This window comes from Macaca nemestrina, chromosome 1 (genome assembly GCF_043159975.1).
Source record: "Macaca nemestrina isolate mMacNem1 chromosome 1, mMacNem.hap1, whole genome shotgun sequence".
NCBI classification, from domain to species: Eukaryota; Metazoa; Chordata; class Mammalia; order Primates; family Cercopithecidae; genus Macaca; species Macaca nemestrina.
Window position 1 is genome coordinate 210,430,622 of NC_092125.1, and position 15,717 is coordinate 210,446,338.

General features: G+C 49.6%; 1 long non-coding RNA gene across 1 annotated transcript; it reads right to left on the reverse strand.

Annotated features, from left to right (window-relative positions):
- LOC105495200 (myelodysplastic syndrome 2 translocation-associated protein) lies at positions 1-15,298 on the reverse strand. Its single transcript, XR_011607627.1, has 5 exons — positions 15,146-15,298; positions 12,889-13,002; positions 1,375-1,579; positions 831-946; positions 1-231 (listed from the first exon to the last, which is right to left on the reverse strand). It is a non-coding gene; the product is annotated as a myelodysplastic syndrome 2 translocation-associated protein (long non-coding RNA).
- Between the last annotated feature and the right edge of the window lie 419 nt (positions 15,299-15,717).

Consider the following 15,717-nt stretch of genomic DNA (forward strand, 5'->3'; position numbering starts at 1 on the left):
TATTTTTTAATCAGCTAGGACTGCTATAACAAAATACCACAAACTGGGTGGCTTAAACAACATACATTTATTTCTTACAGTTGTGGAGGCTGGGAAGTCCAAGATTAAGGTGCCAGCAGATTCCTGGTGAGGGCTCTCTCCCTGGGCTTGCAGACAGCCACCTTCTTGCTGGGTCCTCACATGGTGGAAAGAGAGTGATCTGTTCTCTTCTTCTTACAAAGCCACCCTTCTCTGTTTATAGTTTTATAACGTTGGTAATCAGTGATGGTAGCCATCTGTCATTTATTGAACACCTATGTTCCCGAAACTTTACTATGAAATAGGTACTATTGTTGTCCCTCATTCCAGACGAGGAGGCTGGGGCTCACTTGCCTGTTTCTGGTAGATGGAGACTCTGTCTCATACCCTCTGACCCCACTGTCACTGTCTCTGAGCCAGCCATGCCTCAGGATCAGGCCTGGGCTGCAGGTGGAGGGCATTGGGGAGCTTTCTATTTCCCTTACTACTGGTCCCAGTGATGTGGAGGATGACAGCCTGGAGGGAGGTGTCTGGGGCAGCATCTGGCCAGGCGCCTGGTCGGGCGGTTTGTGCAACTGCCTGGAATGAGCTGCTTAGCCTCCCCACTTTCCTGAGAACCCAGGGCAAGGCGGGTGTCTGGGAGGGAGGGGGACAAAGAGACCCAGTCACCTGGGTCACCACCTGGAGTGGCAGTTGGGGAGGAAGTGGGACATGCTGGCTGCCTTCTCCAGCCCTGGTCTCTTTCCTTCCCATCCCCTGGGCCTGACTTCAGTGCCCACCTCTAGGAGGGAGAGTCAGAGAACCAGACTCACCTGCCTCTGAGCAACTGTGGAGGCGATAGCCAAGTCTTAACGGCCTCTCCGGGGTCAGCTGAGGCCTGCCATGGGCACCTCCCCTCACAGCTGGACTGCTGTTCAGAATGTTGCAGCTGCAAGACATTGGAGAAGCAAGGAGGCTGAGCAAGGAGCTGGTGCCAGGGGAGATCAGGGAGGAAGGGAATCAGGGCACCTTCTGGTCTCCCCAGTTCCTGAAAATCTATTGTCAGGCTCTTCTTCCCCAAACTGCGTTTAAGAGAAGCCAGCCCCCTACCACAGGCTGTGCACTGCTCTGAACAACTCCAGGAGGTACCATCACATAGGTAACCACTCGTGGTTTTGTGGTTCTCTGCTGCCACCCATGCCAGCCCTGCTTGGGTCCCATCCCCTCATCCCCTCACTCACAAACCTGGTTTACCCAGCCCGACACCCAAACCCATGCTTCACTGATTCATTCTTTCCTTTAATATGTGTTTGTTAAGTGCCAGAACCATCCACAGGGCTTTAAGTTCTAGAGACACAGTAGGGTCAAGGCAGTCACCTCAGCTTTTGCAGTCTGGTGGGAAGCTTGGAGAGAAGAATATTAAGCAGACACAATGAAAGCTGGCTTGAACAATTAACCCCCTTGGGAATTCACCAGCAGTCTCCGTTCTCTCAATAAAACCCACAGCCTGGAACTCAGGAGACAACGAATTTTCAGAGCCAGGGTTTCCCTCTGCAACCTGCCCCTGCACATCTGGTTTTATCTAAAGTCCTGGCATGTGCCTACTACCAGCTCCAACTGGGTCAGAACACAGGGCTTCTACCGGGCAAATACAAATATTTAACCACTTACACTTATGATGGGTCCTTGGCAGGAGAAGCATTGCAAGCGTGTAACATGGGAATTCGACCCCATTTTAGCAATCCAGGAGGGCTCCCCAGGAGAGGTGACTTTTAAGATGTGCTCGGAAGGATGACTCAAAGTTGACCCAGACTTCCTTGGGGGAGAGAAGAAGCCTTCCTGGCCCCTCAACAACACAGATTGCTCAGCCACAGTCAGACAACCCATGCCACCAGGGTGTCACCAAGATTTGACAACTGAGACTCTCAGACACTCTCCCTCCCTGGCACACATACACACTCATACACACGATGGCAGCCATGGGACGGCCCCGCAGCCGGATGCCTTTGTTCCCCACTTCCAGCCTGATGGCCGCCCCAATAGTCAGTCCTTTGCTCCTTCACTCTGCTTCCCATCAGTCCCCTCCTTCTGGGAGTCACAACTCCCTGGGTTGTGACTCTGACTTCATATTCACTGGCCATGTGACCCTGGGCACATCACTCAAGCTCCCAGATACTGCTCCTCCACTGTCAATGAGGGTCATGATCCTCCCCGCCTCTCAGCACCACAGAGAAGGTTAAGGCTCCTAATTCCCAAAAAGCACCTTTGCAGCACTTGTCCCTTCACAGTGGCAGCTCTGCTTAGCACAGTTGCTGTCACAGTCATTCGCTGTGGCCTTGCTCTGGCCCCACCCCCATGCCCCTCCTTCTCTCAGCCTACTGTCCCTGCACTTCTGCCTGGGCCTCCTGTCTCTCTCCTCTCCCTGGTTGCGGAGTCTGAGACCCAGAATTCCTGAAGGGCTGGGGACAGGGAAGGGGCAGCCAGCTCCCAAACAGAAATGTCACCTGCTTGGAGTCCCCAGTGGAGGGTTGGGGTGGAAGCTTTCTGCTCAGCCTTGAAAACCCTGCCCTAACTCCCCACAGAGCCTGATACAGGCTCAAACCTGCATCAGGTCAAACCCTACCCCAGAGACAGAGCTGGGTAGGTCAGGCCGCTACCTGAACCTGTGTCGCCATCTACAAGCCAGCCAGGGAGGGGACTGGCCTCGCCCCCTCAGGGGGTGCAGATGCTCTGGGACCTAAGTCCACACTGAGGACAGCGGGAGGTGGAGAGCACCTCACGGAGTGGGGTTTGAATCCCGGGGCCTCCTCTACTCCTCTGGATCATCTTTGAGAAGTTGTCTCTCCTCGCCAAGCCTTGGCCTCCTCATTGGTAAGATAAGGCTGGACAATTCCTGCCTACCACCCACTCAGGGTTGTTGGGAGAAACAGAATTGAGAAGAGGGCGGAAGGGAATCCTGTCAAGCCTGGGAACCAACGCCTTTCCGTCGCCGGTTGAGCTCTACCTTTTGACCAGCAGATGGCGCCATAGAAGCGCCAGTGTCTCAGCTCCAGGCCCGGGACGTTTGTTAAACGCGGCGAAACTGTTACCCAAGATCCCAAACTCTGGAGCGGATGGATCTCAGATTCTACATCCTCAAACCGCGCGTGGTGGCTCATGCCTGTAATCCCAGCACTTTGGGAAGCCGAGGTGGGTGGATCACGAGGTCAGGAGTTCGAGACCAGCCTGGCCAACATGGTGAAACCCAGTCTCTACTAAAAATAGAAAAATTAGCCCGGCATGGTGGCGGGCACCTGTAATCTCAGCTACTCAGGAGACTGAGACACGAGAATCGCTTGAACCCAGGAAGCAGAGGTTGCAGTGAACCGAGATTGTGCCATTGCACTCCAGCCTGGGCAACAATGCGAGACTCCATATCAAAAAAAAAAAAAAAATTACACCTTTTTAATAGCAATGTGACTGGGTAAACTGCTTAACCTCTCTGAACCTCAGTTTCCTCATCTGGCATCCCTTCTTCTGGGGTTGTTGGAGGATTGATTTGCTCCAAGATGCAGACTGCAGCGTCAGTGCTCAGTGACATGACTGGTACAACCCACTAAAGAGCGAGGCTGCAGCTCCATCTTCCATCCCTGCTAAGAGCCCCTGGCTTCAGCCACACCCCATGCCCACTCCAGCCAGGTCCCCAGGTTTCACTCACGCCCTCTGCCCTCTGACTGGAATGTTTTCTCCCTCCTTGTTTCACGATTTCCTAGGAACTTTGAGACTTCTTGGGTTTTTCCTAATTGTATTTTTAAAACTTCATCCAGGTATTATTTATAGATCATACAATTCACTCACTTTAAGGGTACAAGTCAACGATTTTCAGTAAGTTTATCAAGTTGTGCTCAAGATTTGATTTTCAAAATCCTGCATCTCAAATTCTACCTCTTTTCTGAGTCCCAGACCATGTGTTCAGCTGCCCCTTGGCTGTTGTCCCTTGGCTGTCCCCTGCCCCGCCAACTCGGTACATCCCCAGCCAGATCCATAACTGTCCTCCCTTCTTTTCTCCTCTCCCAGGTTTCCCATATCCCTTCTTGGCCAGCAATCCCATCCTTCTTCTCTACGATCTTAGCACTTTGTTCGAGACCTGGCACATAGTAGGTGCTCAACAAAGGTTTGCTAAGTGGGCTAGGCACATGGCTTACACCTGTAATCTCAACACTTTGGGAGGCTGAGGCAGGCAGATCACTTGAGGTCAGGTGTTCGAGACCAGCCTGGCCAACATGGTGAAACTCCATCTCTACTAAAAAATATAAAAATTGGCCGGGCATGGTGGCTCACGCCTGTAATCCCAGCACTTTGGGAGGCCGAGGCGGGCAGATCACGAGGTCAAGAGATTGAGACCATTCTGGCCAAAAGGGTGAAACCCCATCTCTACTAAAAGTACAAAAATTAGCTGGGCATGGTGGCACTCACCTGTAGTCCCAGCTACTTGGGAGGCTGAGGCAAGAGAATTGCTTGAACCCAGGAGGTGGAGGTTGTAGTGAGCTGAGATCGCGCCACTGCACTCCAGCCTGGCGACAGAGCAAGAACTCCATCTCAAAGAAAAAAAAAATACAAAATTAGCTGGGCATGGTGGTGCGCGCCTGTCATCCCAGCTACTTGGGAGGCTGAAGCAGGAGAATCGCTTGAACCCAGGAGGTGGAGGTTGCAGTGAGCCGAGATGGAGCCACTGCTCTCCAGCCTGGGCGACAGAGCAAGACTCCGTCTCAAAAAAAAAAAAAAAAGTTTGCTGAGTCAATGAATAAAAGCAATGTGACCCTTTACCCACGTTTGATTGTTCACCCCTCACCTCCCACCACCCAGTCACCTGTTAGATCTTCCTTGGAACTGTCTGCCTGGTGTTCACCCTTCCCAGAGCCCTGCTGCCCTGGCCTCATACCCACGCCCTGCTTCACTGTCTCTCCTCTGTTGTTTTTTACTTCCTCTCTGCCCCATCCCAGAGTGACTTCTCAGAAAAGCACACGTGATCCCACCACCTTCTCCCTAAGAATGTGCTACCCACTCATCTGCAATGATGTCAACACCCCCAAATCTAACACCAGCAGCCGCCCGGGATTTGGTCCCAGCCCATCTCTTAGCCTCAGACTCAACCCTCTCCTTCCCCTCTCCAACTCTCTCAGGTTCTAATCATCCCAAACCACAAGAGCCATGATTAAAAGGCAGGATAGGGTCAGGCTTCCTGGAGTCCACATCTCAGTGGCAGCGCCTCTCTGAGCCTCAGCTTCCTCGTCTGTAAAATGAGAGTGATAATACCACTGACCTTGTAGAGTTGTTGGGAGGATTAAACGAGGTGATGAAGGTAAAGCACTTAGAAAGGGCTTGGTACACGGTCCATACTCAATGTTAGTTTCATTTCACTGACAATTCCCAGCTGAATTTCTTCTCGCCAGGGATAGACTGTCTTTCTCCTTTCTGTCCACCAGGGGTGCTGCAACCTATTTCACCATGCCGGGGAGATTCGCCCCATCTGGGAGGCCTTCCCCAGGTCAGCTTTAGCCAGCCCTTCCTGGGTCACAGAGCTTACCCACTGGGACCTCTCTTGCCACCTCTCCCAGGGCCAATCCAACCCCACGTCTTGCCCCACTTACCTCCCAAGCAGCCCTCAAATTTCTCCCCTTCTCTCAATCCCCTGCTGTCTCCCTGGCACAGGCTGCCATCATGCTCATTATGCACCCACTCTCCCCTTCTCTCCACCCCACTGCTGCCTCCCTGGCACCAGCTGTCATTGTGCCCATGCCTCGCCCACTCTGCCCCTCCAGTGTCCCATCCAGAATGGACAGCTGTCCTCACTGTCCTTCCCTGAAGCCTTCACTGGCTCCTAAGTATGGTCCACTAGAGCCTCAGCTGCATGACGCACCACTTCCTTCTGCCAGCCGGGTTCCAGCCACACTGGCCTCACAAGCACCCTGCCCTCTCCCAGCTCAGGGCCTTGGCACAAGCTGTTTCTGCCTCCTGGACCCTCTTTCCTCACCCTATCAGTCCTTATTCAACTCCTTCAGATGCTGACCTCCCCGGAGATGCCGTCTCTGACCCTCCCACCACCAAGTACATCAAGGTCCCCCGTGATGTCTTCAGAGCACTCTGTACTTCCTCTCCTTAACTCTTATCACCGTTTATCATTATGTATTTGAGTGGCTATTTGAGGAATATCTGCCTCCCCACTTCCTTTAAAGGCTTCCGGAGAGCAAGGCTGTGGATGTCTTTCATTATGTCCCCAGAGGGCTGGCATATGCCAGAGGAATGAATGAATAAAAAGGGGCTATTCCCTTATGTGTCTTTCTCCCATGTGAGGTCCCCAAGGGCAAGGCCATGACCCAGGCCTGTATTCCCAGACTGATCCCCTACCCCACCTTGGCCTGGAACTTCAGTGAGAATCAACAAATGCTGTATGGATGAATGATAACACCCTTTTCCTGGTTTCCTTAAGGTTGATATTTTAACTACTCTTAAACTGTGATATGTTGTGATACAATTTATTTATTTATTTATTTATTTATTTATTTATTTATTTATTTTTGAGACGGAGTCTCGCTCTGTTGCCCAGGCTGGAGTGCAGTGGTACAATCTTGGCTCAATGCAACCTCCGCTTCCCAGGTTGAAGCAATTCTCAGCCTCCAGAGTAGCTGGGACTACAGGCGCGTGCCACCACGCCCGGCTAATTTTTTATATTTTTAATAGAGATGTTAGCCAGGATGGTCTCAATCTCCTGACCTTGTGGTCCGCCTGCCTTGGCCTCCCAAAGTGCTGGGATTACAGGCGTGAGCCACCACACCTGGCCGATAAAATATTATTAATAATAATATCTACATGGGCATTGGAGCTGGCTGTCACGACCCACTTATTCTCCCAGGAAAGCATATTCTTTAATCACGAATATCTCTGCAGCCCTCTGTAATTCACTTTCCCAGCCCTGATTGACCCTATGGGATTGGCAAGACAGTGTCACTATTTTCCTGCTTTTACAGAAGAGAAAAATAGAGATTTAGGAAAATTAAGGGGCATGCCCACAGGTGGCTGAGCTGGCCTTCTGTGTCCCAGCCCTGTGAGTTACCACTCCATACCTCCCAAAGCCTAGACTTTAAGCCACCCCACTGTACCCAGGGCCTAGTGCAGCCACTGGTGAGAAGGAGGAGGGCTAGTAATGGTTGTTGAATGAATAGATGAGTGAATGAATGCTGGAAAGTCTTTTCAGGAGAGGGCCTTAGCTTCAGGGGCCAGACCCCAGGATACTCTCTTCCCCTTGGAGAGACCACCCAAAGATGCTTTCTCTGGTCAGGGCTCTATCTTAGTTGGGAGCCCGTAAGGAGAGGAGAAAAAGGGTTCCAGGCAAAGGGAAAAAAAGTCTCATACAGCAGCATCTCCTGAGTACAGCACTTAACAGTTTGCAAAGCCCTTGAATTCACTGCCTCTCCCTGGGATTTGAAAGGAGCTCTTCAAGAACCCAGGGCAGAACAAATAAACACACAAGGAAAAAAAAAAAAGGAAGGAAAGCTCTTTTTCTCTCTTTGCAAAGCCAGTATGTGTGTTCTTGGTAAACACTTGAGACCTATGCTGTCCAATGCAGTAACTACTAGCCACATGTGGCCACTTAAGTTTAAATTAATTAGAATTCAATACAATAAAAATTTCATTTTTCAGTCTCACTAGCCACATTTATTTATTTATTTTGTTTTGAGGTAGGGTCTTGCTGTGTTGCCCAGACTGGAGTGCAGTGGTGCGATCATGGCTCACTGCAGCCTCAATGTCCTGGGCTCAGGCGATCCTTCCTCCTCAGCCTCCCAAGCAGCTGGGGCTACAGCCACACACCACCATACCCAGCTAATTTTTGTATTTTTTTTGTAGAGACAGGGTTTTGCTGTGTTGCCCTGGCTGGTCTCAAACTCCTGGGCTCAAGTGATCCGCCCACCTGGACCTCCCAAAGTGCTGGGATTAGAGACATGAGCCACAGGGCCCGGCCAACTAGCCATATGTGAAGTACTTCCTATGTGGTTAGTGGCTATAATAATATTGAACAAGGCAGATAGAAAATATTTCCATCATCACAGAAAGTTCTATTGGATAAAACCGATTTATGACATATAAATAAGCAAAAGGAAGGGAGGAAAAAACACCTGTCATTCCATTTCCCAAAGAAAACCACTGTGAACATTTTGGCATGGATATTTCCAGTTTTTTCTATGGGTGGGCAACATATATATATATTTTTTCAAAAATGGGTTAATACTCTACAGTCTGTTTTATGACCTGTTTTTTCACTTACCAAATTACTGTAAATATCTTTTCTATAACGTATTTTTATTTTTTTTATTTTTTTTATTTTTTGAGACGGAGTCTCACTCTGTAGCCCAGGCTGGAGTGCAGTGGCCGGATCTCAGCTCACTGCAAGCTCCGCCTCCCGGGTTCACGCCATTCTCCGGCCTCAGCCTCCCAAGTAGCTGGGACTACAGGCGCCCGCCACCTCGCCCGGCTAGTTTTTTGTATTTCTTAGTAGAGACGGGGTTTCACCGTGTTAGCCAGGATGGTCTCGATCTCCTGACCTCGTGATCCACCCGTCTCGGCCTCCCAAAGTGCTGGGATTACAGGCTTGAGCCACCGCGCCCGGCTATAACGTATTTTTAAACGAGGGTACAATGTTTGTATGACTACTATAATTTACTTACTCAGTTCTCTGCTTACAGGTATTTGTGTTGTCTTCCATCTTTTTAAACTATCAAGACAACTTTTTTAAAAATTTTAATTTAAACGTTTTGTGTGACAAGAGCTGTATTTTATTTTGATATCAATTCATTAGTTTTGTAAAAGTGGTAGATGCTCCTTATAGGAAAGTAAATAAAATACATGATGTGCAAAGAGGAAAAACTATTTCCCCAAATCCCTCTACCCCCAAATAACCATATTTTCTTTCAAAAAAAAAATTTTTTTTTTGAGACGGAGTCTCACTCTGTCGCCCAGACTAGAGTGCAGTGGCATGATCTTGGCTCACTATAACCTCTGCCTCCTGGGTTCAAGCGATTCTCCTGCCTCAGTCATCCAACTAGCTGGGATTACAGGCACATGCCATCACACCCAGCTAATTTTTGTATTTTTAGTAGAGACGGGATTTCCCCACATTGGCCAGGCTGGTCTCGAACTCCTGACCTCAAGCGATCCACCGGCCTCAGCCTCCCAAAGTGCTGGGATTACAGGTCTTTCAATTTTTTATTGTAAGATCTTTCTTTCTCTCTCTCTCCTTTCCTCCCTCCCTCCCTCCTTCCCTCTCTCTCTCTCTCTCTTTTTCTCCCTTCCCTTCCCTTCTTCCTTTCTTTCTTGACAGGGTCTCACTCTGTCACCCAGGCTGGAGTGCAGTGGCACAATCAGGGCTCACTGCAGCCTTGACCTCCTGGGCTCAAGCAGTCCTCTCACCTCAGCCTCCAGAGCTACTGGGACCACAGGCATTTGCCACCACATCTGGCTAATTTTTTTTTAGAGGCTGGATCTCACTACATTGCTCAAGCCAGTCTCAAACTCTTGGCATCAAGTGGTTCTCCTGCCTCAGCCTCCCAAAGTGCTGAGACCACAGACGTGAGCCACCACACCTGACTAGATTTTTCTTTTCTTTCCTTCCTTCCTTCCTTCTTTCCTTCCTTCCTTCCTTCCTTCCTTCCTTCCTTCCTTCCTTCCTTCCTTCCTTCCTTCCTTCCTTCCTTCCTTCCTTCCTTCCTTCTTTCTTTCTTGAAACAGGGCCTCACTCTGTCACCCAGGCTGGAGTGCAATGGTGAAGTCTTGGCTCACTGCAGCCTCAACCTTCCAGGCTCAAGCAATCCTCCCACCTCAGCCTCCTGAGTCTGGGACTACAGGTGCACACCACCATGCCTGGCGAATTTTTATATTTTTTTTGTAGAGATGGGGTTTCTCCATGTTGCCCAGGCTGGTGTCAAACTCCTGGCTCAAGCAATCCTGCCAAGGCCTGCCTTGGCCTTCCGAAGTGCTGGGATGACAGGTGTGAGCCACTGTGCCTGGCCCAGATTTTTTAAACATACAGAAAGGTTGAAAGAATAACACAGTGAACCCCCCTACACCCTCCACTAGCTCGATTCAACAATGGAAACCACCACATTTTAAACGTGTTGGTGTCCTCTTCCTAAATAGCTTCCTGGGTCTGAACACATACAGGTATGTGTATACAAGAATGATATCACACTTTACATGTTGCTCTGAATTTTTTTTTTTTTCTTTGAGATGGAGTCTTGCTCTGTCGCCCAGGCTGGAGTACAGTGGTGTGATCTCGGCTCACTGCAACCTCTGCCTCCCAGGTTCCAGCGATTCTCCTGCCTCAGCCTTCTCGGTAGCTGGGATTACAGGCACACGCCACCACGCCTGGCTTATTTTTGTATTTTTAGTAGAGATGGGGTTTCACCATGTTGGCCAGGCTGGTCTTGAACTCCTGACCTCAGGTGATCAGCCCACCTCGGCCTCCCAAAGTGCTGGGATTACAGGCATGAGGTGCCACGCCTGGCCTGTTAGTTTTTTAAAAAATGTTCACTTAATAATATATTATAAACCTATTCTCAAGTTTCATGAAGTATCCTTTCACAATATCATCTTTGATGGCCCCTTAGTATTCATTATATGGCTCTATCATAATTTTAACAACCAACCCTTGCATGGTTGGACATTGGTGACATTTCCAATTTTTCACTATTATGAAAACAAAAAAAGTTCTGTGAACAGCCCTGCATCTTTTTGCCATTGGGTAAGAATTACCTGAGGGTAAATTCCTAGACTGAGGATTCAGGAGTCAAAGGACTTGCCTCACACTAGGGCCATAGCAATTCAACCTTTCACTGATAATGCTTGGGACTCTCCAACTACCCACATCCTCACCAACACAGAAGCAGTCTCCCTCAGACTGCCAGGCTGGAGTGCAGTGGTATGATCATGATTCACTGTAGCTTTGACTTCCTGGGCTCAAGCGATCCTCCCACTTCAGCCACATGAATAGCTGGGACCACAGGCACGTGCCACCATACATGGCTACTTTTTAACATTTTTTTGTAGAGACAGGGTCTCACCATGTTGCCCAGGTTGGTTTTGAAGTCCTGGGTTCCAGCAATCCACCCACCTCAGCCTCCCAAAGTAGTGGGATTACAGGCATCAGCCATCGCACCCAGGCCTCACCAATATTATTATTATTATTATTGAGACAGGGTCTCACTCTGTCGCCCAGGCTGGAGTGCAGTGGACACCAACAAATAGCTTCCCAGTTATGCAAACGCTTTCATCTACTTAACGTATATTTATTCAACACCTACCGTGAATGAGCCAGGCACTCCAGCTACAGCAGAAGATGAAACAAAGTCTCTGCTGATGATAAGGACTAGAACATTCTAATGGGAGAGACATACAGTAAACAAAGGTCAGTTCTACAGTGATGAATGCCATGAAGAAAAGTCAAGCAGGAGAGGGGGCTAGACAGTGGGAGACGTGAGAGAGGATTAGGGTGCTATTGTATGTGTAATAGGATGGCCAGAGAGAGCTTGTCTAGTGATGAGCGGAAGTAAGCCCTGTCATGGATAAATGGGCAGGGGCAGTTATCTCCTCTAGGCAGAGGGAATACAGGGGAGAAGGCCCGGAAGTGTGACTGTGCTTGGCTGCTCAAAGAACAGCAGGGAGGCCAGTGTGGCTTGGGCAAGGGAGGGAAAAGCAACAGGAGGTAAGGTGGGGAGGGGTGTGTACAGTTCAGGTAGGACTTTCTAGGCCACAGAGCAGTGTTAAGATTTTTTCTGAGTGAGAAGGGAGCCACTGGGGGATTTGAAGAGAGGAAGGAAGTAATTTGACTCATGTTTTAAAAAGATCACATTGGCCAGGCGCGGTGGCTCATGCTTGTAATCTCAGGACTTTGGGAGGCCGAGGCGGGCAGATCATCTGAGGTCAGGAGTTCAAGACCAGCCTGGCCAACATGATGAAACTCCGTCTCTACTAAAAATACAAAAATTAGCTGGGTGCAGGGTGTGGTGGCAAGGGCCTGTAATCCTAGCTACTTGGGAGGCTAAGGCATGAGAATTGCTTAAACCCAGGAGGCGGAGTTTGCAGTGAGCCGAGACTGCACCACTGTACTCCAGCCTGGGAGATAGAGCGAGACTCTGTCTCCAAAATAATAATAACAATAACTATAATAATAAATGAATAAATAAAAAGATCACATTGGCTATTCTATGGGGTATAAAGGCGGCAGGGAGTGCTAGGATGAAAGCAGGGAACGTCACTGGGAGGCTCTTACACAACTCCAGGCAAGAAATGGTGGTGCTTTGGCCACAGGTAGGAATGGTTGAGATGGTGAGATCGTGGAAGCTTTGGAAGGTGGAACGCACGTTATTCGTGATGGGTCAGTTGGGGGTGTAAGAAAGCGGAGTCAAGGACAGCCCAAGTTGTGACCTGAACAATGGAAGGAGGGAGTTGCCTTTTGCTGGGATGGAAAGACCCGGGGATGATTAAGTTTGGAGGCAAAATGAAGAGTTCAGCTGTGGATATATCCAGTTTGGGTTCCTGTTGGATATCTGACTGGAGACATGTGAGCCTGGAGTCGAGTGGGAGGGGCTGGGCTAGAGATACTCATTTATAGCCATCCGCAGAGAGAATGTATGAAAGCCTCGGGACTGGGTGAGGGCATCCAGGAGTGGGCTAGGGAATAGGAGAGGTCCCAGGGATGACTTCTGGGGCACTCCGGCCTGTGCAAGTTGGGGACATGAGGGAGAACCAGCAAAGGAAACTGAAGAGGGATCCCGTGAGGTGGGAGGACCCAGAGAGAGAGGCCCCAGGAAGAAATAGTCAGGAAGTCCAGCAGGGAGGAGGGCGCAATTGCTGGCCAACCGCTGATGCTGAGGACTGAGACGGGATGGTTGAGTTTGTCAGCAGGAGGTCATCGATGACCTTGACAAGAGCGGTTTCAGTGGAGCGGTGGAAGTGAAAGCCCCACAGAGAGAGCTGGAGAGAGAAAAGGAAGGAGGGATGAAGATGGTCAATTCAGAAAACTCTGTGAGATGTTTTCCTGGGAGGGGGAGCAAAGAAATATAGCGATGTGGGGGTGGGGGTGTGTGTGCATGGTCTTGTGCGTGTGTGCATGTGTGTGCGTGTGTGTGTAAGATGGAGAGAACTGCAGTCGATTGAATGTGCTGATGTGAATGAGCCAGCAGAAGAGGGGGACCCCTGGAGCTGTGGGAGAGACACAAGGAATTGCTCAATGTTGTCCTGGAGGAGTTGAGAGAGGACGAAGGGCAGTGTCCCAGTGGAGGGTGTAGAATTCGAATTCACACAAGGCGTTCAGGTAACAGGCACGGGTACAGGCGGGAGTGAAGGGAGAGGTGGAGTCTGAGGAATTTTCTTTCTGATTGCTTCTGTTTCCCAGTGAAACAGAAAGCAAGGTCCTCTAGCAGCTGACAGCTAATAGAGCAGGTTCTTTTTTTCTCAGGTGTTACAGAGAGCTGCACCTTCCGCTCACCACACGTGAAATGGTTGGCTTGTATCTGGGGCCACATCACATAAAAACCCTATGAACAGCAGGATCACACTCAGCAAGATGAGAGCCCACATGAGGCTGGATGTGCAGGAACTTGGACCGGCAGGGGGACCCTGGCAGGTGCCATTCCCCCTCAAGGGGTGAGTGCTCACCAAGTGGAATGGGAGTGTGACTCTGTAGCAGTGATTCATGCACAACGTGCTCTCTCTCTCTCCCCTCCCTTTACATGCATGTTTAACTGTCTGTAAATTAGGCTGGGTGCAGTGGCTCACTCCTGTAATCCCGGGACTTTGGGACGCTAAGGTAGGCAGATCACTTGAGGCCGGGAGTTCGAGACCAGTCTGGGCAATATGGTGAAACACTGTCTCTACGAAAAATACAAAAATTAGCCAGGTGTGGTGGTACGCATCTGTAACCCCAGCTACTCAGGAGGCTGAGGCATGAGAATCACTTGAACCCAGGAAGTGGAGGTTGCAGTGAGCCGAGATCACACCATTGCACTCCAGCCTGGGTGACAGAGCAAGACCCTGTCTCAAAAAGAAAAAAAAAAAGGCCGGGCGCGGTGGCTCAAGCCTGTAATCCCAGCACTTTGGGAGGCCGAGATGGGCGGATCACGAGGTCAGGAGATCGAGACCTTCCTGGCTAACACAGTGAAACCCCGTCTCTACTAAAAATAATACAAAAAACTAGCTGGGCGAGGTGGCGGGCGCCTGTAGTCCCAGCTGAGGGAGGCTGAGGCAGGAGAATGACGTAAACCCGGGAGGCGGAGCTTGCAGTGAGCCCAGATCGCGCCACTGCACTCCAGCCTGGGCGACGGAGCGAGACTCCGTCTCAAAAAAAAAAAAAAAAAAAGTGTGTTAAGTTAAATGCACCATTTGTGTAAGTTAAATGCACCATGAAGACTCCACTGTAAATGGTGCAGCTGGAACCTCAGGCCTCCTGACTCCACGTCAGTTTTCTCTCTACTATAATACTGCATCTCTCATCATACATCACTAGGGAGCACCAAAATTGAGGGGAAGAAGGTAACCCAGGCTGAAAGGAGGAAAAGAGAGCCTAAACCAGAAAATTCTAGAACATCAGACCTGCATGGGCCCCCACAGATCATCTGGCCCAACACCCTTATTTGACAGACATGGAAAATGTGGTTCACTGACTCACCCAATATCACACAGCAGAATCCCCATCATCCCCATCATCATCATCATCCCCATCATCATCATCATCATCACCATCATCACCATCATCACCATCATCACCATCATCATCATCACCATCATCATCACCATCATCATCACTGTCACCATCATCACCATCATCATCACCATCATCACCATCATCATCACCATCATCACCATCACCATCATCACTATCACCATCACCATCATCACCATCACCATCATCATCACCATCATCACCATCACCATCATCACCATCACCACCATCATCACCTACACCATCATCACCATCACCACCATCATCACCATCACCAACATCCCTATCATTATCATCATCATCATCACCATTTACCATCACCATCATCACCATCACCATCATCACCATCACCATCATCACCATCACCACCATCATCACCATCACCAACATCCCTACCATCATCATCACCATCACCATCACCATCACCAACATCCCTACCATCATCATCACCATCGCCAACATCCCTACCATCACCAACATCCCCACCATCATCATCACCATCACCATCATCACCATCACCATCATCATCACCATCACCATCATCACCATCGCCATCATCATCACCATCACCATCATCACCATCACCAACATCCCTATCATCATCACCATCACCATCACCATCATCACCATCATCATCACCATCACCAACATCCCTATCATTATCATCACCATCATCATCACCATCATCATCACCATTACCATCACCATCATAACCATCACCATCATCATCACCATCACCAACATCCCTATCATCATCATCATCACCATCAACATCACCATCATCACCATCATCACCATCACCAACATCCCTATCATTATCATCCTCCTCCTGATCACCAATAATTGTCATCTGCATGGAAGCTAGCCTATATTGATTACTCCCTGCTGCCAACCTGTGTCCCATTTCATCATCAAAGCCTCTTGAGGTGGCCACTCTCATTATTTTCATTTTACAGGTGATGAAACAT